Source organism: Sinocyclocheilus grahami, unplaced genomic scaffold (assembly GCF_001515645.1).
Source record: "Sinocyclocheilus grahami isolate Dianchi unplaced genomic scaffold, SAMN03320097.WGS_v1.1 scaffold57.1, whole genome shotgun sequence".
Taxonomy (NCBI): domain Eukaryota; kingdom Metazoa; phylum Chordata; class Actinopteri; order Cypriniformes; family Cyprinidae; genus Sinocyclocheilus; species Sinocyclocheilus grahami.
The window spans coordinates 3,744,960-3,765,847 of record NW_015505236.1 but is presented as its reverse complement, the minus strand read 5'-3'; the positions used below and the strand labels follow the sequence as shown (position 1 = coordinate 3,765,847).

Genomic DNA, 20,888 nt, shown 5'->3' with positions numbered 1-20,888 from the left:
GTCTAATCAGCATCTTGATATGCCACACCTGTGAGGTGGATGGATTATCTCGGCAAAGGAGAAGTGCTCACTAACACAGATTTAGACAGATTTGTGAACAATATTTGAGAGAAATAGGCCTTTTGTGTACATAGAAAAAGTCTTAGATCTTTGAGTTCAGCTCATGACAAATGGGGGCAAAAACAAAAGTGTTGCGTTTATAATTTTATTCAGTGTATTTATATATATATATATATTCTTAAGTGTTTCACTTTGACATAACATAACTGTACAGTGCCATCGGCGAACAACAAACAAATAACCCCAATGGCTTTTTTATCATAGCCGGTGACTTCAACCATGCAAACTTAAAGATAGTTTTGCCAAAGTTCTACCAACATGTGAACTTACCAACAAGGGTAAACAATACACTGGACTTTGTGTAAAACAACAAAGAATGCGTACAAGGCTGAACCCCGCCCCCACCTTGGGTACTCAGATCACATCTCTGTTTTGCTAATCCCAGCATATAATCCACTTCTGAAACTCGCCAAACCGGTTCAAAAACTAATCACAATTTGGCCAGATGATGCTACCTCAACACTACAGGACTGCTTTCAGTGCACAGACTGGAACATTTTTAAAGAGGTGGCCACCTACAACAACCACACTGACCTGCAGGAGTACAATGAAACTGTGAGTGCTTATATCAAAAAGTGCATGGATGATGAGACAGTCACCAAGACCATCACCACACGTGCCAACCAGAAGCCGTGAATGAAAGCTGAGGTTCGTGGGCTGCTAAAGACCAGAGATGAAGCATTCAGATCAGGAGACAAAGCAGCCCTCAAAACAGCAAGAGCCAATCTGTCCTGTGGCATCAAAAATGCGAAACGGTCATATGCTCAAAAAATCAACAATCACTTCACAGACAGCAGAGACACACAGAGCCTGTGGCGAGCCATTCAGACCATCACTGACTACAAGCCCCCGTCACAGGCCTGTGAGGATGACACATCCCTCCCAGATGCACTCGACCACTTTTATTCACAGTTTGAAATGCAGAATGACACACCTGCACAAAAAACTGCCCACACCTCCCAATGACCAGGCACACTGACTGTCTCCAGCCGATATAAGGAAGACCTCTTACCCACCTAGAAAATAAAGACTCCTATGTTAGAATGCTGTTCATCAACTTCAGCTCAGCATTCAACACAATAATCCCACAACAGCTCATTAATAAACTAAACCTGCTGGGCTTTAACAATTACCTCTGTAATTGGATCCTGGACTTTCTAACCAGAAGACCTCAGTCAGTTCGTGTCGGCCATAACACCTCGAGCACTACCACACTGAGCACAGGTGCCCCACAAGGCTGTGTGCTCAGCCCGTTGCTCTTCACGCTGCTGACCCACGACTGCACTGCCAAGTTCAGCTCCAACCACATGATCAAGTTCACTTGTGACACAACAGTGGTAGGTCTCATCAGCAACAACGATGAAACGCACTACAGAGAGGAAGTGGCACAGATGGCTGAATGGTGTGGCACTAACAACTTGTCCCTCAATGTGGGGAAGACAAAGGAGGTTGTTATGGACTGCATCATTTCTCAGTTTGTGGAGAAACTCCATTGACCACTCCCCACTGACCATCGACAGCTTGACTGTGGAGAGAGTCAGCAGCACTAAATTCCTGGGGGTGCACAACACAGAGGATCTCACCTGGACCACCAACACCATGTCACTCTCCAAGAAGGAACAACAGTGCCTACACTTTCTCCGCCGGCTGTAAAGAGCAAGTCTCCCTCCACCTATCCTTACCACATTCTACAGAGGAACCATTGAGAGCGTGCTGACCAGCTGCATCACTGTCTGATATGGGAACTGTAGAGAAGCAGACCACAAGACCCTCCAGCAGACAGTGAACACAGCTGCAAAGATCATCGGTGCCCCTCTCCCCTCCATCCTGGACATTTTCCTTACACGATGAACCAAAAGATTTAAGAATGACAAATTACCACAGCAATACTCTTGGCTAAATTCTTTGCCCCATGCCATATGTTCCACAAGTGAACAATTCCTTTGTCTTTATAGCGATTATATAGTCGTTTGATCTTTGAATGGAGAAAAGAACTGCTGACAATTCATAGAGTACACGCACACACACACACACACACACACACACACATAAATATATATATATATATATATCTACACAACAAACCTGTACACAGTGCATGAGGATATTGCCTGGTTTACTCCATTTTTTAAAAAGCCATGGAACATATCTAAAATGACAACACCATCTTTAGTCTTCAGACGTTGAATGGCTGCAGATGTCTTCTCCTCCCACATGTCCTTTATTGCTCCTATGCAGTAGGTGTCCTGAATGGCAAAAAATGTTCCATACCTATGTTCATGTAGTTGAATAGGTGTGCTACTTTATAGTACTTGTTTCCAGAAAGGAGAATGTTTGTGGACATCATGATGTCCTCTGCCAGCATGCCGTATTTAAGTGTGGGCTGTGAATTCCACATCCACACTTTGACCATTTTAACATATCTATAATGTAAGTCTTTACGTAAGTCAATATGGTGATTGTTATGCTTACACAAACACTCGCACACAGACAGACAAAATCTGTGTGTCGGTCTGTCTGTGTGTGAGTGAAGCCACGTGCACACCGGGACGATTTTCGCATGCTTATCACCAGCGTTTTTTGACGCATCTTGTGTATTCATACCATAGACTGTATAAAAACATGGACGTAGTGTCCGTGACGTCACCTGTAGTTTTCTGAAGATCGTTTTTGAAGCTCAAAGTTTTTGAAGCTCAAAGCGGGCTGTCGCCATCTTGGCAGCACGTCACCGCACGTCACTCCCGGATAATCGAAAATGGGCAAAAAGTTGGGAGCTGGTTGCTGAAGCCATGCCCACCTAGCTCGACAGCAGTGTCGGCAACGGCAATCCACCTGTCACTCAAGTGGCGACGCCCTTAATTATGCAGAACTTTAAGGCTTAATATAATTTAAACGGATGAGTTGTAAAAAAAAATTCGCCCCCCTAATTTAGCTATATAGACCAAAATCTTTTTTTGAACCAGGCTGTAAACATGTTTTTTTCAGCTGTAAAGTTGGGCATTTTAACATGGGGAGTCTATGGGACTCCCTTTTGCAGCCAGCCTCTAGTGGCCAGTTGACAAATTACAGTTGAAGTCACTTCCGTGTTGGCTTCACAAGAGAGAGCGGGAAGCTGCCGCTTAGTTCATACCCAATCGATTTTCACTGGCGATGAGCCGAGTGAACGTGCAAATTCACTCCCTGACATTAGATGGCGCTTAATGAAAAATACCCCGGTACACATCGAATCCTAGTTGATCTGCAATTACTCTCCATAACAACTCCCTCTTCTCGAGATTTTTGTAGTCACTGTCACGTTTGTCTGTCACTCTCTGTGTTCAGACACCAATGAGACCAGCATCTCTACATTCATCTTGCCTCTATGCTTCTTCTTCGTCTACTTACATCCTCTTCGTCGTTAGGTATCAATGTGTGCTCGGCAAGACTGTTTTGTGCTTGAGCGACACACAGAGTCGTGTTTTACTGTAACTTCAGCAGCTCCGGGCACGTGAACAAAAGTGCCAATCTCATTGGTCGGTCAGTTTTTAACGTGGTGCGTCAAACCAAAAAAAACAAGTCCGAGGCGTGTTTTTTTTAATTACGCTTTTACGCCTGGCGTTTTGCGCACCGGTGTGCACACTCACATTGGCACCCTTTGTTTAGTCATGAGGCATTAAACGTCGCCGATAATCGTCCTGGTGTGCACAAGCCTTGAGTGTTTGTTTGTGTCTGTATGTGTGTGTGTGTGTGTGCGTGCGTCTGTCTGTGTGCAAGTGTCTATGTCTATGTGTGTTTCTGTGTTCTTGAATATATGGTTTATGAGTACAAACTGTCAGGTTACTCACCAGCATTACAGGGACACTTGGTTCATAAGGACACTTCAATGTCCTCGTAATTCTGGGAGCAATTATGTTGTTTTCTGACTCCAAATAATGCCCCCTATTAAGTTTTTAGTCTTAAGCCGCGGTCACACTACACTTTGAGCATGTGAAACTTGATCGGATGCTGCAAGGGTCGTGAAAAACTTAAATACAACACATAAACAATAATAATAATACACCTAAAATATAAAAACATACAATCTACTCCACTGTTTTAAAGGGATAGTTCACCCAAAAATGAAAATTCTGTCATTAATTACTCACCCTCAAGTCGTTCCAAACCCGTAAGACCTTTGTTCATCTTCGGAAGTCAAGTCAAGTCAAGTCACCTTTATTTATATAGCGCTTTTAACAATACAGACTGTGTCAAAGCAACTGAACAGCATTAATTAGGAAAATAGTGTGTCATTAATGCAAAATGACAATAGTAAACACTAATTTTTCAGTTAAAGGCAGTTCATCATTGAATTCAGTGATGTCCTCATCCAGCTCAGTTCAGTTTAAATAGTATCTTTGCAATCATTTGCAATCAAGTCAACGATATCGCTGGAAATGAAGTGTCCCCAACTAAGCAAGCCAGAGGCGACAGCGGCAAGGAACCAAAACTCCATCGGTGACAGAATGGAGAAAAAACCTTGGGAGAAACCAGGCTCAGTCGGGGGGGGCAGTTCTCCTCTGGCCAGACAAAACCAGCAGTTCAATTTCAGGCTGCAGCAAAGTCAGATTGTGCAGAGGACTCATCTGGTTCCTGTGGTCGTCTGAGACAAGGTCTTTACTGGGGATCTGTATCTGGGGCTCATCTAGTTGTCCTGGTCTCCGCTGTCTTTCAGGGCTTTAGAGGTCCTTTCTAGGTGCTGATCCACCATCTGGTCTGAATACGTACTGGATCCGGGTGACTGCAGTGACCATCTGATCTGGATACAGACTGGATCTGGTGGCAACGGTGACCTCGGAATAGAAACAGAGAAACAGACTAATATTAGCGTAGATGCCATTCTTCGGGCTAATATGGTCATACTTCCTGGTTCTAGTAAGAACTGTAGCTGCTGCAATTTGGAACACAAATTAAGATATTTTTGATGCATTCCGAGAGCTCTTTGACCCTCCCATAGACAGCAAGGGTACCATGACGATCAAGGTCCAGAAACGTAGTAAGGACATCAGTAAAATAGTCCATGTGACTACTGGTCACAACCAGAGAGACAACCAGTCTCCTCTTGGCTTATATCGAAATCCTCCGACATTTCTCTTTACAAATCCGCGTTTTGTACTTCTAATTCGTGACTATTGTTTTGTTTTGATCTCTCCACTGCGCGTCTTCGATATGTAACTCCGACGTCCTATGTCATCCGCCCGGAGTGGCCTCCGTGTACAACTGTCAGCACAAGCTATATTATGTTTTAAATATGGATATTTTTCTTTAAAAAACACATCGATTCGCTACAGGAGGCCTTTGTTCACCCCCAGGAGCCGTGTGAGGCACTTTTTATTATGGATGGATGCACTTTATTGGACTTGTTTTGGACTGATGAAGAGAAACATCCATTGGAACGCCCATTGCATTATAAAGCTTGAAGGAGCCAGAACAATTTTTAATATAACTCCGATTGCATTCGTCTGAAAGAAGGAAGTCATATACACCTAGGATAAGTAAATAATGGGCTAATTTTCATTTTTGGGTGAACTAACCCTTTAAGCCTTGTAAAGCCATTCTTTATAATAATTTTCCATGGTTAATTGGTTGCTAGCCTTCGTGTTTTATCAACCTTTTTTATTTGTATTTTTTAAACAGGACATTGTGTTTTTGCAAAATATTTCATTGGGAATTTCCTTCATAATCGAGTACCACGGAGCTCTGTGTGAAGAAAACAAGTTTAATCAAATCTCAAATCCATTCACGTATTATTTTAAACATAATGGAAAAGATTATTGGTAAGTACAATATACTTGAAGTGCATCTAGATATGACAACCAAAATCAAATTTCATTAATGAACTATGTGGGTTATTGTTGTCAAAAGTACTGCTACTTCGTTACCTATTTGATACTAAGAGCTTTCAAATGGTCCTGTGTGTATTTGTTTGCAGTCTGTCAAGACTGTCAAAGGTTTCTATTTATAAAAGGTTTTTGCAGCATTGAGTATTGTAGCCAACCACAGACATGTTTGCTGATCACCTAAATGCAATGGCTAATCAGAGGCAATTAAGTTTGTCAGAACCCATTTAATAATCCAGCTTTGATTATAAAGGAAGTGCTTTTGGTCAGTTTCTATGTTACTTTTTTTCTGTTTGGGTATTTAACCCTGTCACGGAAAACGAGGCTGGATTCAAGTGCGGGTTCAACCCACCACACCGATGGGTGGAGAGCAGTGGCTGGAACAAGCCGCAACAGCGGCAGAGGAGATGGAGCCGGAGGGGCAGCTCGCTAATCCGAGCGAGAGGCTGAGAAGCCCAACAACGAGACCGCGGAGTCCCAGGGTAGGCGGATGCCGGAGGTAGCCCACGGTTCCTGAATGCACAGAGAGGTGCGGAACAATTAAACAGACTGCTACGAGCACTGGAGCCTGGACGAGACAAGACAGAACTGGTGAGCGATAATACACGGACAGTCAGAGCAAGGGAATAATCACAACAATCTGACAACAGACAGAGAAACAAGAGGAGATATAAGGGGAAGCTAATGAGATGAACAGAACCAGGTGTGAAACAAGGAGGGCGGGGACAACGATCATGCTGACATGCTCACGTGGCGAGCTGTCAAAACAAGCCATGTGCAACACACGAGACAGGTGATCAGACCCGAGACCCGACAAACCCATTCAAAATCTGATTTGTCAGAGTAGATTTGTGCATTATGTCTGCAGTGTAAGTGCAAAAGACGTGTTTTATTATCACTTAGTCTATTACCTGTAGTGTGTTTTTATTACTAACCTTTTGCTTGATCTTTTAAGAAATAAATGGCTACACACTGCATTAGTTAAGGTTAAAAGAACTGCAATAAAAAAATATATCACTGCAGTAAAGTCATTGTCATTGCTTAGTCTATGAGGTGTGTAAATGTTATATAACTCTTTAAAGAAAAACTTTTTTTTTTCCAGCATCGATGCATCACATGATGATGGTTCACTGGGTAGACTAGTAAATGATGACAAGAAACCTAATGCGAAAATGTTGAAAATAGAGGTGAATGACAATCCACACCTCTGTTTGTTTGCAATTAAAAATATTTCTGAAGGCCAAGAGATAACCTACTATTATGGAGGAGCTGACCTTCCTTGGCGTGTCATCAAAAGAACACATTTAAAAGTAATCAGGATCATACTGTACTCCCTGTTAATATGAGATACGCATTTTAATGATCACAAATATGGTGCAATGCTTCTTAATTAAGAGGACATATTTTGTTTGACATAGTAGAATTAGTTAAATGAGTATTAGTCATGATGTGATCTACTCACACATTTGTATTTGAAAATAAATCTGATGTGTTCTGAATGCCCCAATTAAAGCGAAGAATAGCCTGCTCACCTAACATTCTGCAGAAACGCTGTTAACTCATTTAGAGGAAAAACTGCTAATTTATTGTGGCTTAAAAACACAAAACCAAGACAATGATTCTTTATAAATGAAACAATTTATTGGCTATTCTGGATTACATTAAACTAAGTTAAAACACATAACTCTTTAAAGAAAAACTTTTTTTTTTCCAGCATCGATGCATCACATGATGATGGTTCACTGGGTAGACTAGTAAATGATGACAAGAAACCTAATGCGAAAATGTTGAAAATAGAGGTGAATGACAATCCACACCTCTGTTTGTTTGCAATTAAAAATATTTCTGAAGGCCAAGAGATAACCTACTATTATGGAGGAGCTGACCTTCCTTGGCGTGTCATCAAAAGAACACATTTAAAAGTAATCAGGATCATACTGTACTCCCTGTTAATATGAGATACGCATTTTAATGATCACAAATATGGTGCAATGCTTCTTAATTAAGAGGACATTATTTTGTTTGACATAGTAGAATTAGTTAAATGAGTATTAGTCATGATGTGATCTACTCACACATTTGTATTTGAAAATAAATCTGATGTGTTCTGAATGCCCCAATTAAAGCGAAGAACAGCCTGCTCACCTAACATTCTGCAGAAACGCTGTTAACTCATTTAGAGGAAAAACTGCTAATTTATTGTGGCTTAAAATAACAAAACCAAGACAATGATTCTTTATAAATGAAACAATAATTTATTGGCTATTCTGGATTACATTAAACTAAGCTAAAACACACACACACACACACAAAGGTTCAGGGAAATTATGTTAACGGGAGTTCTGAGGAAAGCCCAAAGTTTTAGCAAGATATTTGCTACAGTTCTTTTTACTTGCAACCGGAGAAAATTCATAAAGCAGAGACTTGGCTTATGTTTACTGCTTAAAATTAGCTCGGCACCAGTTCAGCAGATAGAAGCTTTGTTTGTACTTGCTATATATATATATATATATATATATATATATATATATATACGACAGCAAATCAGAGCAACATGAAAAGCCAACAAGGTAGACTAGCATTAGCTACATGATAATAACTGTAACAGCATACATAAACAAACCAACTAAAGTACCGTATCCAGACACAATATTTTAAACTAACCATTCGGAGACGTCCTGCTGTAGCAACTTCTTCATCCGGTGCTTCTCCATCTGGATCAGATTCTGGGTCAAACTGAAAAGCTTGAATGACTGCGTGTCTACGAGCCATCTACTGTCAACATTAGCGCATGGTACCGTGGCCGCAAGCTGTTTAAGGCCACACACCCACCCTCCACCTTGCCCCGCCTCTCTCCTCCTCATTAGCATTTAAAACTACAGACACAGAAATGGCACATCCTAAGGAAAGCTCATTTTGGGACTGGCTCGTAGTGGCTGAAATTCTGCACGAAGGCTGAATTTCGGGAAAGAGACTTCAGATACAGTACTAGGGACCACTTAGGTCAATATAAAAGCATCCAAAAAGCAGCATGTCATGGGACCTTTAAGCAAGCCCGATTTTGGTCCGCCCCACGACGCAATCTTCCAATCAGATGCTGTTACAAGGCGGAGTGTGCATACATTAATCTGATGTTTCAATTTATCATGTGGGGAAATATCTCTGCGAAGAGTTTGTTAATAGTGAAAAAATATGTGGGAAGTGTGTCAAGATAGCATGTTGACAATTTAAGGTGCTGTACTATTTCTTCCAAAATTTTGCTATCAATTTCTTCAAAAGCAGACACTTCTAATACTTCTATAAAGTGTCATACAATACACACTGTTAAAAAGAACAGCTTTTCACTCATTTCAATGCTTTGCAATTATCACCAGTTTTCATTCAACACTAAACTTCACATATCTTACACATATTAAATGCTTTATCTGCTAAAAGGAAAATTAAAAGGATAAAAGGCCTGAGGGCATCAGTTAATTTACTCATCCTTTTCCTGTTGGATATAAGAGTTCCATACATTGTGCGATCACAAGACATCACGAGGTATCTATATGTGGTAAAATAACTTTTCAGTCCTGATACAAAAGATCTCTGTGTTATCTCATGATTGGATTAGTTCGTCATCACTCCTCTGAGTGGATGAGACAAGACTGACAGGAAATCACCCGGACTATTGGAGTCATGTGCTGGGGGTGATTAGTTTATACCTCATGATGGCTGATAGGGGGGAGATCTTTAGATCCTTCTGTAATATTTCGGTTCCATAATTCACGTGGGGAATGCACAGCTTATGGGGTCTGTTTCACAAGACAGAGACCTTACACTGTTGTAAAGATGAGACTTTTTTACGACAGCTAATTTTTAGTCTATTTTAGGTCTAATTCATAAAGAAAAATCTCTGTAAGCGCTTTGCATTCATCATAGGATAATTTGACAACTTCTAATCCTCATCATGGTTTTAGGTGTGAAAGATCTAAAAATATACAAACTTAACTTATTTGTTAAAACAAAAGTTACATCATTGTTTAATCATACTGTTTTCCATCATCATGTAGATTTAGCGTGCATGTTTGTGTTTACATGTTTGTTTGTGTTTGCGTTTACAGTATGTTTGCATGTCTGTTTGTGTTTGCATTTATGTTTGCGTGTATGTTTGTGCTTGTGTTTGCATGTATGTTTGTGTTTACATGTTTGTTTGTGTTTGCATGTCTGTTTGTGTTTGCATTTGCATGTTTGTTTTTGCATTTATGTTTGCGTTTGTGTTTGCATGTATGTTTGTTTTTAGTTTGTGTGTATGTTTGTGTTTATGTTTGCATGTTTGTTTGTGTTTGCATGTATGTTTGTGTTTACATGTTTGTTTGTGTTTGCATGTTTGTTTGTGTTTGCATTTATGTTTTTATTTGTTTGTTTGCGTTTGCATGTTTGTGTTTGCACGTATATGTTGCTTTGTTTCATAATTACAGTGTATACGTTTTTCTTTATTTACCATCAAAAAATGTAAGTGAAAAGTGACAACATGCGCCATAGGGGGCAACATGCCCCCGTACATTGTAACAACTGAGGGGCACGTTGTAACATGACCCTATGAAACCTTATTAGTTTAAGTATTTGCTATATTCTGTTACACCAAATACACAAAATAATGATCTTTAAAAAAGCATCATATGACCCCTTTAAATAAAAGATTGATTAAAGGAATAACTGAATTAAGTTTGAATAACTAAATAAACTAAAATAAAAAACATTTTCCTGTGGTTTATATGTGATTGTTTAGAAGAAAAGTTGTATAACCTAATTTTTTAAGGGAAAAAAGTGTGGTATAATGTTAAAACAGGTAGAATATTTTTATAAATTAAGAAATGTCGATTTATTAAAAACAACACTTTTTACTCATTATTATTTACAACTCGTTATTTTGTTTAATTCTTTTACCATACATTTAAATCTTTGCGTTTGTCTCTCATTATGGTGTTAGGGGCGAGTAGTGGGGTGTGGTTTAACCGGCCCGGACGTAACTTCATTCCTAGTTTGTGCAGCGGCGAGTGAGGATGTGTGTGCCGGAACAGCGTAAAATGCTCGACTCTTTTTATTTTCTAACTTGTATAACAATCTCTACCTTTTTTTTTTTAATTGTAATTTTAGACTACAAGATTTTGACAACTACCGTATGCTGTTGTTTTAATGAACGTATCTGGTACTTTTTGTTTTAGATCAGCGTAACATGCTCAGCTCTTTTTTTATTTTATTTAACTTTGTATCAGTAACAAACCTTTTTAAAATTGTAATGTTACAAGATTTTGACAACTATCATATGCTGTTGTTTTAACGAACGTATCTTTTTCTTTGTTTTAGATCACCGTAAGACGGTCGACTTTTTATTTTATTTAACTTTGTCAAACTCTACCTTTCCTGAAATTGTAAACACTTAAATGGTCGTCTTGACTTGTTTTACTGTTTTCTGGTAAAACAGTCATTACATTGTTTCTATACAGTGAATGTTTTTGATGGATTTCTTGAAATGTGTGTGAAAAAAAAGGTAATAACTTCCCTTGATCCCATTTACCAATCGATACAACGTTTCAAAGTTTAAAGCACATAGTTTTTGAACAGTTTCAATGACCCGCTTGAAAAAAAAGAGAATGGTCAAAATTCCTTTGGATCGGTTGGGTGGACAAACAGATGTCCAGTTAGACAGGTGGGGGTTGTACATGAACAGGTGTCCAAACAGGTGTCTAGTTAGGGAGGGAGGGTTGGTGGGGGTGGAATTTTTATGACAGTCATAAATCAAATTTGTGACATAGTCCCCTTTACTCTCTCTCTTGTTATGAACCCCACTTTTAAAAGACTCGTTCAAGAAGGGGTTAAGCAACATAAAAAGGATGCGCAAGACAGGAGATCAATTTTAACCACTAATTAAGGGTCAAACAGCTTGCGAGTCATGCTAGTTAACCAACGGCAGATGTAATAATCAGTTAAACTAAAGAAAAATACCTCAATAGGTATTCAGTAAACAAACAAAACACAGATCAACAGAAACATTAAAGAAAACACAAAGAGAGAGAAAACACCGCTTATCAGCAATGCTAGACAGCAAGACGCGCACAAAGCTCACTGGATGCTCTCCAACGTCGATGGCTGGACGGCAGTAGCTTCTCAACAAGTGCGAGTCAATCTCAAAGAGCATGGAAGTCACTGTGGCGGACCCGCGATGGGGCAGGAAGAGGCTCTCCACACAAGTGCAACTTCCGCCTTATATTCAGTCCAGAGCGTCCTTACTCAACAAGCTGCAGCTGTGTGTGGGCGGAGCTCAACCTCGGGAGAAAAAGGAACCAAATTAATATATACACACATACACACAATACCCACAAATTAACAACAAATCTTTGACCGTGACACTCTCTAAGAGAGCATTGCAATAGTCCAGCCTGGACAGATAGCTTGAACAAGGAGTTGTGAAGCATGTTCCGAAAGAAAGGGCCTGATCTTCTTGATGTTGAATAAAGCAAATCTGCAGGACCGGGCAGTTTTAGCAATGTGGTCTGAGAATGTCAGCTGATCATCAATCATAACTCGGTAACACTTTATTTCGATAGTCCACTTTAGACATTCTATTAACAGTAAGTAACTTTGTAGCTACATGTCAACTAGCAGTTAGTAGAGTATTAGTAGACTGTCTGCTTAATATCTTCTAACACTTTCTTTGTCAACTTATTCTACTAACCCTAAACCTACCCTAACAGTCTACTCTGAGTTAGTAGACATGTAGTTGCAAAGTTACTTATAGTTAATGGAATGCCTAAAGTGGACTATCGAAATAAAGTGTAACCCATAAATAGGTTTCTGGCTGTTTTTTAAGGAGTTATGGTTGATGTGCTTAACTGGATGGTGAAATTGTAATGAAACAATGGTTTTGATGGAACCACAATCAGTTCTGTCTTGGCAAGGTTCAGTTGAAGGTGATGGTCCTCCATCCAGCAAGAAATGTCAGTTAGACAAGCTGAGATGCGAGCAGCTATCATCGGATCATCAGGATGGAATGAGCGGTAGAGTTGAGTATCATCAGTATAGCAGTGATATGAAAAGCCATGTTTCTGAATGACAGAACCTAGTGATGCTATGTAGACAGAGAAGAGAAGTGGTCCAAGAACTGAACCCTGAGGCACCCCAGTAGTTAGATGTTGTGACCTGGACACCTCACCTCTCCCAGATACCTTGAAAGACCTATCTGGGAGGTAAGGCTCAAACCACTGGAGTGCGGTTCCTGAGATGCCATTTGCCAATAGGGTTGACAGGATGATCTTGTGGTTAACCGTGTCAAAAGCAGTGGACAGATCCAGCATGATAAGTATTGAAGATTTTGAATCCGCTCTTGCCAGTCTTAGGGCTTCAACAACTGAGAGCAAGGCAGTCTCGGTTGAATGTCCACTTCTGAAACCAGACTGGTTGCTGTCGAGGAGGTTGTTCTGTGTGAGAAAGGCAGAGACTTGGTCGAACACAGCTCGTTCAAGTGTTTTTGCAATGAAAGGAAGAAGGGAAACCAGTGTGTAGTTCTCTAAAAGAGATGGGTTAAGGCAGGGGTGTCAAACTCATTTAAGGTTGAGGGCCGGATCGGAGAAAATGTCCCCTTGTGTGGGCCGAATTACCTTTTGTTAAACCCTAGTTTGCTCACAATTACATTAATATTAACCATACAAACTACAATATAATAAAAAAAAATCTAGGACAACTAGATGCTTGGTTATTTTAGGGGTGTGCAATATTGACACAAAATGTCTTTTTTTTTTGATAGTGATAATTACCATATTTTGCAGAGTGTGTTTTTGAGATGGCACCTTGGTTGGTTTAAGCCTGTCATGGATAAATAAATATGACACTAAAGCCGCCAGTAGGTGGCAACAAGTCTCCATCTTAATGAGTGATCCATTGACTCATTCATTCAAAACGGCTGATTCGTTTAGAAACTAAGCTTGTGATTGTCTTTATGAATGGGCCACTGAATCATTGACTCAAATAATTTGTTCAAAAACACAGTTTGCGAGTGAAGGGCATAAAAAATGGTCTGGAACACAGCCCTGTGCGCCTCTTGATGTCAGGGGAGTGATGTTTACTGCACAGCTCTTACCAGAGATCTTACTATGGGGAGATGAGGGTCTATTACTTACTGTTGGAGAAAGCGTAATGGATCACATGTGCCTTTATAACCAATCACAATACAGCCTTGACATCACTGAATTTCAGTCAGACTTGCCTTGCCTTATAAAACAGCATTTTTTTCATGATAAACTCTAAAAATAGTTCAACTCAAAAACATTGTTTAGTGTAAAACATGTTGAAGATTAGCTGATAGGCTGTCGATTCATTAAATGATAAGCTGTTTCCACTAAAAAGTTGTTTATTCAGCGTAGTGAAGCCTCTCCTCCATTGACATTCATAAAAAAAGAATGGCTTCTGGTCTCCTTTCCCACGTACTGCCAAACCGGAAGCGTTAGCATTAGCCGCAAGGTTATTATAGTTTTTAATTTTTAAATTAGTTTTACTTTAATTTCGTTTTTCAAATTTGCTATAAAATTCAGTTAAATTTGTATTAGTTTCATTAATATTGTTGTTAGTTTTAGTTTAGTTTTTATTTTGTGAACACATTTTTTATTTAGTTTTTATATTAAAGACTTAACATAGCCTTAGTGAGGCAAACATCTAGCGTTTGTAAAAGTATAGAAATATATGCCAAAATTAAGCAGTCAAGCCTTTTTACTAAATAAATCTTCACAAGTTGTGCTTAATGTCATATCTAATGATGTGTATTGAGATATTTAATATGACAATAAATGTAGCCTAATTTGGTTATGATGGTTAGATGTCTTTTTTCGTATTTAACCATAATCCTGATATTGTAACTGTCGTGTCTTGCTCACTTTTCCATGAACAACTGAGCATAAATCATAACTGGGACTAATGAAATAATAAACAATCAATAATAACGACAATCACATTTAACAGTAAAGGCTCATATTTGAATAAGTTATTTTCATTTATGAAGAATTATAAGCGCGTGTACGATGTGATTTAGCCTATATGTCCGAAAGCCTGGCAGAGTGATCACAAGATGCTAGGCTAAAGTTTTATATTGTTTTCAGAAAGGATGCGCGTTCTCGTCTTTTTTTCCGTTAATTATCACGTTGCGCTGCGCGTCTCTTTTTCTTCAAAGCACCAACTTAGAATGCCTAATTTTGGTTTGATTGGTTTGGTTTCATGAGAAAATAAATAATTTTGCCTACCTGATGTAATAGATTTAATGCGGGTGCGGTTTGGGTCACGACTCACGGTCTTTATTATGTCAAACGGTTCTGGTCTGGTACAGAATTAAATTAGTGCTGCTGTTGGATAACGGGTCGAGTGTTCTGTTAAGTACTGCTGGTGCACATTTACCAAACAGGACACGTACAGGACTCTGCTTTAAACTGCTTTGCGTCTCTCCGTCAGATAACCCCATGTGCGTGATGCGCCATTTACAGGTATTTCCCTTAGGTGAAAGTGACAAAAATGAAAGTGACGTGACATGACATGTGGCCAAGTATGGTGACCCATACTTGGAATTAGTCCTCTACATTTAACCCATGCAAAGTGCACACACACAGCAGTGAACACACACCCGGAGCAGTGGGAAGCCATTTTTTTTTAATGATTTTTGCTTCTAGTGGCTTTGGCACTTACTAAATGTCTTCTGTAGCATAACATACAAGGAATGCATCCATGACAGTTCAATTTATTAATTTAGTAGTTATGTGTGTACTTTTATCTTTTTGTTATTAAAGTGTTTGTTAATTAATTTGTGTCTTTCTTGTGTTGATAATACAGTAAAGGCCTTTTCACACTGAACACGAAAATTCGACGCTTTTGAATCTAAACAATAGATACCCATGGGGCTATTCACACGAGGCGTGATCATTCGCGGTGCAAAAAAGCAAGGATTTTTTTCGTCCTGTGTATCGATTTCAACAATACGGGACGAGCAGCTGCTGTTGCACAGAAAGGAGAGATTGGTGGTGCTGTGACAGTTATCTTTTTGTTATTAAAGTGTTTGTTAATTAATTTGTGTCTTTCTTGTGTTGATAATACAGTAAAGGCTTTTTCACACTGAACACGAAAATTCGACGCTTTTGAATCTAAACAGTAGATACCCATGGGGCTATTCACACGAGGCGTGATCATTCGCGGTGCAAAAAAGCAAGGATTTTTTTCGTCCTGTGTATCGATTTCAACAATACGGGACGAGCAGCTGCTGTTGCACAGAAGGGAGAGATTGGTGGTGCTGTGACAGTAAACAAACACGGACAAGAGTATTCTGAAAGAGAAGAGGATTCTGAGTTCTTGTTATCATTGGTATCTGAAAACAGATTTATTCTCATGATCGTTATTTCTATTAATTCTCCACTGAATGTGATCTGAAGAGCACTGTCCGTTTTCTTCCATGCGAGTGTTATGAGTCAGAGCGCATTCACTTTCGATCTGTCAATCATGTGATCATACCTCCTGTATGAAAAAAAAAATTACGTATGAAAGAAAAATTAGATGTCCGAAAGCCTGGCAGAGTGATCACAAGATGCTAGGCTAAAGTTTTATATTGTTTTCAGAAAGGATGCGCGTTCTCGTCTTTTTTTCCGTTAATTATCACGTTGCGCTGCGCGTCTCTTTTTCTTCAAAGCACCAACTTAGAATGCCTAATTTTGGTTTGATTGGTTTGGTTTCATGAGAAAATAAATAATTTTGCCTACCTGATGTAATAGATTTAATGCGGGTGCGGTTTGGGTCACGACTCACGGTCTTTATTATGTCAAACGGTTCTGGTCTGGTACAGAATTAAATTAGTGCTGCTGTTGGATAACGGGTCGAGTGTTCTGTTAAGTACTGCTGGTGCACATTTACCAAACAGGACACGTACAGGACTCTGCTTTAAACTGCTTTGCGTCTCTCCGTCAGATAACCCCATGTGCGTGATGCGCCATTTACAGGTATTTCCCTTAGGTGAAAGTGACAAAAATGAAAGTGACGTGACATGACATGTGGCCAAGTATGGTGACCCATACTTGGAATTAGTCCTCTACATTTAACCCATGCAAAGTGCACACACACAGCAGTGAACACACACCCGGAGCAGTGGGAAGCCATTTTTTTTTAATGATTTTTGCTTCTAGTGGCTTTGGCACTTACTAAATGTCTTCTGTAGCATAACATACAAGGAATGCATCCATGACAGTTCAATTTATTAATTTAGTAGTTATGTGTGTACTTTTATCTTTTTGTTATTAAAGTGTTTGTTAATTAATTTGTGTCTTTCTTGTGTTGATAATACAGTAAAGGCTTTTTCACACTGAACACGAAAATTCGACGCTTTTGAATCTAAACAGTAGATACCCATGGGGCTATTCACACGAGGCGTGATCATTCGCGGTGCAAAAAAGCAAGGATTTTTTTCGTCCTGTGTATCGATTTCAACAATACGGGACGAGCAGCTGCTGTTGCACAGAAAGGAGAGATTGGTGGTGCTGTGACAGTGTAAACAAACACGGACAAGAGTATTCTGAAAGAGAAGAGGATTCTGAGTTCTTGTTATCATTGGTATCTGAAAACAGATTTATTCTCATGATCGTTATTTCTATTAATTCTCCACTGAATGTGATCTGAAGAGCACTGTCCGTTTTCTTCCATGCGAGTGTTATGAGTCAGAGCGCATTCACTTTCGATCTGTCAATCATGTGATCATACCTCCTGTATGAAAAAAAAATTACGTATGAAAGAAAAATTAGAGAAACATTTTTCTATACATGAAATATGAAAGAAAATAGACAATTATGATAATATATTTTCTGTATGTGATTTATGCAGCTTATGGTATTTTTATAACAATAAAGGATTTTTATGACAAATGATAAGCATGTGTCGTGTTCCCATTATAAAATAGGCAGACATGCACACTCTTTGTATATTATAGATTAAAAATACACTTTAATCGGAAGTTATTATAAGCACACAATAATGATTTAAAGTGGGTTTTAAGCAACAACAAAAACATTAATAATTACATACATTTTCAAATGCTTGATGGTAATTGTAACTCTTTATTTTTTAAGATTAATTCTTGTAAGCATTATACATAGTTTGTGTTTCTGGTGTAGAACCAAACTTTATTCATCCTAATTTAATGCTGTTGAGCCACAGACGATGTCAAATCCATATGCAAGATACATATCTGAGGAAAAATGCATTGCTGGTCGGCTTAGCAGAAGGTGATCAATCAGTTTGCGTTTGGTGTGAAAACACCATTCGTTGGCGATTTACCTCGCTTTTTGTTGAGGCTCCTCAACAATATCACATGAATCCTTCAGATTGGTCAGATGACAGAATCCCTCCAATTTACAGCATTCGTATTTCTTGAGCAATCTTCTTTTATTGCTTTTCTTTACTTTTCAACTAAAATTCCTTAGCTGTTTTTTCACACTTGAATTACTCATGTCCTGCCACTCCCTTTGTGTAGATATAAAAGAACATCTGATTCTGTAAGCCCAATGGAATAACAGCTTTTTATCTTCACCACATGGAGTTTGGACTTGATTCATAAGGTTGCCTTTTTCACTCAAAGCAACTATGTAAATGTTTTCCCTTTTTTTTATTACCTTGAAATATAGGTTTAATAGTCATTCTGTTGGTACATTGGATTACTGTGTCCCCAATAACTTTTAATGTTACATATTATTTCCCAGATATTCCCAGAATATTTTAGATGTTCAAATGAAAAGTCCAATTTAAAATCATATTGCCATTCAATAAATGTGTTGAGGTGAGGTTCAGGTTCATCTGTGGTCATGAAGAAATGAAAGGTTAATGACTGAAGACTCCTCCTCAAAACACAGAGGACAAAAATGTGAAACCACTATAGTATCTGTAGTATCTATAGTATCTGAACCACTATATGAAGAACCAACTTCTGTGTTGCTGGATTAAATTCGAACCAGATTTTCAAACTTGTCTCCTTTTACTCATTGTGCTTGTATAATGACACATCGTGCATGTGACACACATGGTGAGAGAATTTTAATAATTATATTAATTACTTTATTAATTATAGATTAAACATTGAAAAAATGCTACATTTCATTTTTTACTAAAGAGAAATGCTGTTCCTTATAATGCCTGAACTAAACAAGCCCTTATCTTAATAAACTGCAAATAAAATAGGTAAATTTAAAGAAAAATGTAAAGTTCATACAGACCATAAAATATTGCATACTCTATCATAAAATATTGGAATCATATTTAGTATTCACAAAAAGTATTATCCATGTAGGTGAATAGATTTCTGTGATTTGAAACAACCCACTGTCATGTTATATTAACAATTTTACAAATATGTATCTTCATCATGTCAAAATACTCAAATAAACTAATTTCTCTTATATCTGCAGATGACAAATGTGATATAATTTATACCAAACGACTATGGGGAGGGCGACACCCCATTGATTTCAATGTTTCAAGTGGCATAAATAAGTCGTTACTCAAAAAAGAAACATGGAAAATCAAAAAGGAAACGACAAAAAAAACAAATATCCAACTTGCATCAGTCAATGTTGATTTACTGGACACCATAAACATCATTGACACATTTGACAGACCAGCAGATACTAGCACAAAGGGCAAATATGCTCAGTGTGGAAAATCCTTCGAAGACAAACCAGGACACAGACTTCCGAAGGCTGGAGTCTATGCAGAAGCAGGAGTGGGTCGTGCTGCTGCTGAAGTGAGTTATTATTTTGACAGGATAGTAGAGACGTATTAATAATATATTAATAATAATAATAATACTAATAATAATAATACATTTTATTTGGTGGCACCTTTCAAAACACCCAAGGACACCATACAAAACAAAAATAGAAAAAACATTAATACAAGCCCAACAAGTTATCAGTAATACAATTAAGTATGAATTAAAAACAAGGTATTAAACTAATTAAATATTAAGACCATAAAATCAAGATGGATATAGAGAAAGTTGTACAGGGTATGCTAATCTAGAGTCCAGTTGATGGATGTATGGAGGGAGAGTTCCAAAGACGTGGGGCAGAGCAGCTGAAGGCTCTGGGGCCTCATTTATAAAACTCTCCATAGATTTCATCCTAAAAGTGTACGTACACACAAAAGCTAGATTTTGCGTACACACAAAAGTTTTCAGATTTATAAAACCATGCATATGCCAGAACCTGCGCAAAAATCTCTTTATAAATCCCAGTCAGGGAAGATTGTGCGTACGTGCGCACGTCCTGATTCTGCCGAGTTAGACGCGTTCCTGGGTCAACAAGGGAGGGGCTTAAGGTAAAGTTGATCAACCAATCAGATTACTCAAGTGACATCTGCCAGCTTGAGCGCCACTTTTTGAGTTGTGCCACTTTGACGTCTCCTTCATTTCACGGAGGTAAGTGCATTTTATTTAAAATGTGCCATTTCAAATGTGCCCATCCCTGCTCAGCATAATGTATTATTTTCAATTGCACGATGGATTCATAACTAACGCGAACATTAGCTAAACTGAAACCCATTATAAACGAGGCATTTGTTGCATCCAGTAGGGACATAATTACTGATTATAATGACTTATACTGTCTTTTTACGCGTTGCATTGCGCCGTGTAAACATAAAACCATGTCTGCATTTGTGATCTGAGAAATGGCAAACAACAAATGCTACTCTACACTGCCCAAAACTCGCGTTTGAATCATCAGTGGCAAATCCTTAAAATGAAAACGTACTTACAGTCTGTGAGTCAGAACAGCCGGCATTGTAGTCTACTCTCCCAGGATCAGGAAACAGGATCAGGTTCTGGAACAGTGTTGTAAATACGACTTAACCACTGATTTCTAG

General features: G+C 38.7%; 1 long non-coding RNA gene across 1 annotated transcript in view; it reads right to left on the bottom strand.

The window, feature by feature from the left end:
* Positions 1-1,208, bottom strand: part of LOC107584239 (uncharacterized) — a 26,216-nt gene extending 25,008 nt beyond the window's left edge. Inside the window, exon 1 of the long non-coding RNA XR_001609114.1 lies at positions 1,152-1,208. This is a non-coding gene — a long non-coding RNA (uncharacterized lncRNA). The remainder of the gene's footprint in view (positions 1-1,151) is intronic.
* Positions 1,209-20,888: the final 19,680 nt, after the last annotated feature.